This window comes from Triticum dicoccoides, chromosome 5B (assembly GCF_002162155.2).
Source record: "Triticum dicoccoides isolate Atlit2015 ecotype Zavitan chromosome 5B, WEW_v2.0, whole genome shotgun sequence".
NCBI lineage: Eukaryota > Viridiplantae > Streptophyta > Magnoliopsida > Poales > Poaceae > Triticum > Triticum dicoccoides.
This window is the reverse complement of record NC_041389.1, coordinates 704,365,683-704,371,089: the sequence shown is the minus strand read 5'-3', so window position 1 is coordinate 704,371,089 and position 5,407 is coordinate 704,365,683. Positions and strand designations below refer to the sequence as shown.

The 5,407-nt window shown below is 41.9% G+C and overlaps 4 non-coding genes across 4 annotated transcripts; all 4 read left to right on the top strand.

Moving 5' to 3' along the window:
- Positions 1-2,342: 2,342 nt before the first annotated feature.
- TRNAC-GCA lies at positions 2,343-2,414 on the top strand. Its single transcript has one exon. It is a non-coding gene; the product is annotated as a tRNA-Cys (tRNA).
- An 871-nt stretch (positions 2,415-3,285) lies between these two features.
- Positions 3,286-3,357, top strand: TRNAC-GCA. Its single transcript has one exon. It is a non-coding gene; the product is annotated as a tRNA-Cys (tRNA).
- A 623-nt stretch (positions 3,358-3,980) lies between these two features.
- TRNAC-GCA lies at positions 3,981-4,052 on the top strand. Its single transcript has one exon. It is a non-coding gene; the product is annotated as a tRNA-Cys (tRNA).
- A 620-nt stretch (positions 4,053-4,672) lies between these two features.
- TRNAC-GCA lies at positions 4,673-4,744 on the top strand. Its single transcript has one exon. It is a non-coding gene; the product is annotated as a tRNA-Cys (tRNA).
- The last annotated feature ends 663 nt before the right edge of the window (positions 4,745-5,407 follow it).

Genomic DNA, 5,407 nt, shown 5'->3' with positions numbered 1-5,407 from the left:
CCAACATAGCTCCGCCACTGCCTCTGACGTATCTTGGTATCTTGTCCAAGATTTTGTAAATGAAGGTGATATCATCAAGATCATATTGATATGTAAGTATCTTCTACTACATATCTCTGAAGTCTCTTGGTATCTACGTGATCAAATTTTGAATTTTTGGTGTAGAACATTTTGTAGATTCTACCAACGAGAAGTAGTATATGCAATTTCAAGTGCACACCTAGTTTGTCGGGCCTGAAAGTATGAGCATCCTCACCCCAAACGCCCGGGTCCCGCCCGATGGCCCAGGCGTTCACCATGACGGACATTGCTGCTGGGATCTGGTACCCGTCGAGGAGCCGCACCCTGTCCATGGACAGGTGCGGCCCGAGCAGGGGCGCTGGAGTATGGAGAAGATGGAGTGCGGTACACGGCTCCCGTGCGACACGTGATCTCTCTGCGACACGCGACTCCGATGCGACTTCGTACCAAATCTCGGTACAGCGCTGCTGATTTTCCGGTCGGGTTCGATTCGCCGGCGAGGGCGGCGTTTGGAGCTCGTCGACGCGGATGGGGTGGTGGTGGATGCACGGAGCTGGCGCGACGACGCAGGGTTCCAGGTGGGCCAGATGGTGGTCTTCTCTTGCCATCTGGCGCGGCTCGAGTTGTCTGTGCCGTCTGGGCATTCTTATGGAGGTGCCCTGCTCCTCCAAAGGTGCGTGTGTTTGGTTGGCGTGTTGTGACGAACTCGTTAGCTATTTGGGCGAACAAGTTTGATCGCCATATGGAGACATCTGACGTGTGCCCCTTGTGTGGTCTCGAACGAGAGGACACCTTTCATGTCTTCTGCAGGTGCCCGTCTGCAGTCGAGCTGTGACGAGCAATGGCGCAGGTCTGGAGCATCCCGGACATCCGTACGATGCGCAACACAGGACCAGAATGGCTCTTAGATGTCCTTGCTGATCTGAATGAAGGAGATCGTCTACGGGTGTTGATGGTGATGTGGAGGTCCTGGCACGTACGAAATGAGATCACACATGCAAAGCCGGCACCCCCTGTCGAGGCCTCGAGGAGATTCTTGCAAAGCTATGTAAATTCTCTGCTAGGCATGAACCAGTACTCGGCAGCAGACTTGGTGAAAGGCAAGATGGCGGTCATGGATGAAGGTATTGCAGCGCCCATATCATCACATGTGAAGTCCTCACACCCAGCGACCAGGAAATGGCAAGTGCCACCTGAGAATTGGGCTAAGCTAAATGTGGATGGTTCCTTCTCCACTGCGTGGCCATGATGGTTCTATCATTTTTTCTGCCTGCCGGTCCCTATGGTCCTGCCCGGACGTTTTGCATGCCGAGCTGGCCGGATGCATGGAAGGCCTAGCCCTAGCTCATCAATGGACTAACCTACCGATAATAGTTGAGTGTGACAGCTTGCTGGCTGTGCAGATGGTGAACTCAAAGGATCAGGATCGGTCTCAGTACGCCATGGTGGTGCAAGAAATAAAGAGACTCATGGGTGAAAGGGAGTGTATCATTATGCATATTAGTCGAGAGCAGAATAATGTTAGTCATTTTTTAGCGAACTTTGGTAGGACTAAGGATCGCATTGTTGTTTGGATCCAGTCCGGGCCGGACAAAATCCCTAATATGTGTAGGGATGAACTGATTTGCTCTTGATTAATACACCCTTTTTACCCCCGCAAAAAAAAAAGTGGTGGAGACTGCTATTCATCTTTTTTTTGTTGGATTGCTCATGTGTTCAAAATTGTTGGAATGTTCATTTATTCAAGTTGTTGGAATTCCATCATACTACCTGCCAAGCACAGAGGTATATAAATATCTCCCTCTTTGATGAAGTCAGCTTAGTCATTCAAATTCTTGCTAGAAACATTTCCATGTACATCATAATCATGGGATGTTCGATCACATGGATGCAAAGAAATGGGCAGATTTTCAAAAATGAAACCCCTGGGCCTATCTTCTGGACACACTTTCTCAAGCAACATCTTCTGCCAATAGGGCACAGGTTGAAGAACAAAACTGACAATTCTAGGACATCAACTGTAGGAGGGAAAATATCTGGAGCAGGTTTCAAAGATATCTGCTTGCCTGGCGAAAAACATAAAAATGTAGGAGTAATCACTAGGGAATAATAAAAATCATGCCAGCAAAAAGACGTCTCGAACATATGAATTCGAAACCATTTCTCCAAATACATTGCAACAGATCTCGTTAAGACATATCAGTGCGAATATGCAACAGAGAAAGTCAAAATCTGACAGGAGAGCAGTACCTCTCGGTATTGATGCTCACAGCTCATGGATTGTTTTAGATAAAGGTTGAGTCAAATGCAACTACAACAATGGGTCCATAGCTCAGTGGTAGAGCAATTGACTGCAGATCAATAGGTCACCGGTTCGAACCCGGTTGGGCCCTTTTGTATTTTTCTTTCTATTTTTATCTTCTTTTTCAACTACTGTCACACTTTCTTCGCAAGTATTTACTCTTCTTTTTCAACATATCTAGCTTTATTCCTTTTCATGCCTTATGTATTTTTTGGCATGTCGATTCTTCTTTCATGGGATTGTTATGCTTACATTAGTTGGTTACCGCTGTTTGAATAGTTCTCAATTACTTCAAAATTATGGCAGATATGTATTATATTCTGTGGACCATGATAGACTGATATACGTATTTTTAGACACGTAGGAAGAACATTTCTCCAATTAGGCCCTTTTAAAAGAATCTAAGAATGGTTTGCATAACCCCAAAATAGCATGTTACTTAAAGGCTGGAATTGGCAATCCGTGAGCACAGCTTGAAGTACATGTATCTAATTTATTATGGCGCATACAACTGATATGAGTATGTGTAAGTTTCTAACTAGCATTCTAATCCATATCTAAATCTGCAAGGATACAAACTGATGTTCAATTTTCATTCATAATACAGAGTGAACCAAATAATACTCCCTCCATTCCACAATGTAGTGCCTACAGATTTTTGTAAAAATCAAACTTTGCCGACTTTGACCAAGTGTATAGAGAAAACTATCTACATCTACAATATCAAACATGTACATTCTGAAAATATAACTTGCGATGTATCCAGTGATGTGCATTTGGTATTCTAGATGTACCTACTTTTCTCTATAGATATGGTCAAAGTTTGCAATGTTTGACTTTTGCAAAAATCTATAGGCACTACATTATGGAACGGAGGGAGTATTTAAACACAAAGATTGCACTGTCTATCTTATATCTTGTGTAATTATATATTAATTAGGGTCATTTGCAATAATATAAATGGGTCCATAGCTCAGTGGTAGAGCAATTGACTGCAGATCAATAGGTCACTGGTTCGAATCCGGTTGGGCCCTTTTTTCTTCTATTTTTATTTCCATTTTTAACTACTGTCTTGGCCTTGTGTCCACTTTCTTCGCAAGTATTTACTTCCATGTTCTATGTTTTAACCATATCTATCTTTATTCCCTTTTCATTTGCTATATGTATCTTTGGGTCTGAGAACCGTTTGTGCTTTACACTAGATGGTCACTGCTATTCGACCAGTTCTCAAATACTCCAAAATTGAGCTTATTATGCTGTGGGGCATGGTAGACCAATGTACGCATTGTTAGACATGTAGCAAGGAACATTTCACGAATCAGGGCCCTTTAAAAGAATCTAAGAATGGTCTACACAATCCAAAAGTGGCATGGTACTATGAGAAAGTTGAACTTGATGTAACATACACCAATTCCCTGTTTTGAGTTCATAAATCCGAAAGATCCCACCACATGTCGGGGGAGAATGTCGTTTCCGGGGATGCCTAGGGCAATGTGAAGGATCACATATAAAGGGGTGATATCTTCAATTAATATTTGCATTTATAATAGAGAGTGAACCAATTAATATTTAAACACAAGGATACGGGTGCACCATCTAGTATCTTATTGCCTTGTGTAATTATATATTAATTAGGGTCAAATGCAATAATATTAATGGGTCCATAGCTCAGTGGTAGAGCAATTGACTGCAGATCAATGGGTCAACGGTTCGAACCCGGTTGGGCCCTTTTCCTTCTATTTTTATTTCCTTTTTCAACTACTGTCTTGGCCTTCCACACTTTCTTCGCAAGTATTTCTTCTTCTTTTTTTACCATATCTAGCTTTATTCCTTTTCATCCGTTATGTATTTTTGGGCCTATCGATTCTTTGAGAGGATTGTTATGCTTACATTAGAATTTAGATGGTTACCGTTGTTCGAATAGTTCTCAATTACTTCAAAATTAAGGCAATTATACTCTGTGGAGCATGATAGACTGATATATGTATTTGTAGACACGTACAAAGAACATTTCTCCAATTAGGCCCCTTCAAAAGAATCTAAGAATAGTTTGCATAACCCAAAAGTAGCTTGTTACATAAAAGCTGGAATTGACAATCCATAAGCTGAGGTTGAAGAACTCATATCTTTTTTTTTCACAAAAAAAGAGAGAGGATATGAGCATGTGTAAGTTCCTACCTAGCATTCTAATCCATTATATCCATATACTAACTGATGTTGAATTTCCAATCATAATACAGAGTGAACCAAATAATATTTAATGTTTTAAACACAAGGATATGTGCGCACCGTCTATCTTATTGCTTATCTAATTATATATTTATTAGGGTTAAATTTAATAATGTCAATGGGTCCATAGCTCAGTGGTAGAGCAATTGACTGCAGATCAATAGGTCACTGGTGCGAACCCGGTTGGGCCCTTTATCTTCTTCTTTTTTTATTTTATTTTTCAACTACTGTCTTGGCCTTCCATACTTTCTTCGCAAGTATTTACTCTTTTTTTTTTATCTAGCTTTATTCCTTTTCAACCGTTATGCATGTTTTGGCATGTCGAATTCTTCTTTGAGAGAATTGTCACTACTAGAAAAAGGGCTATAGATGGGATTGACACTAATGGCGCACCAGACAAGCGGTGCGCCATTAGTATATACTAATGGCGCACCACCTTCTGATACGCCATTAGAGTTGAAACTACTAATGCGCCATTAGTATCAAAAAAATTGAACTAGTACGTCTGTCCAAACATACTAATGGCGCATCCAGACTCAGTGCGTCATTACTAGTTGTAACTAGTAATGGCGCACCTGTCGGAAAGTGCGCCACTAATGTTGTTTTTTTATTATATTTTTTATTCCTTTTTTTGCAAAACTACTAATGGCGCATTGTTCCACCGTGCGCCATTACTAGTTTAAACTAGTAATGGCGCACTAGTAAAAGATGCGCCATTGCTATCTATACGTATGGCGCACCCCTACCAGTGCGCCATTGCTATCACCCCTTATCCCCTCCCTCCAGTCACGTTCTCTCCCCTCCCCTTCCTCCTGACACGCCCACCCACCTCCCTCGACTTCGATCTAGATCCAG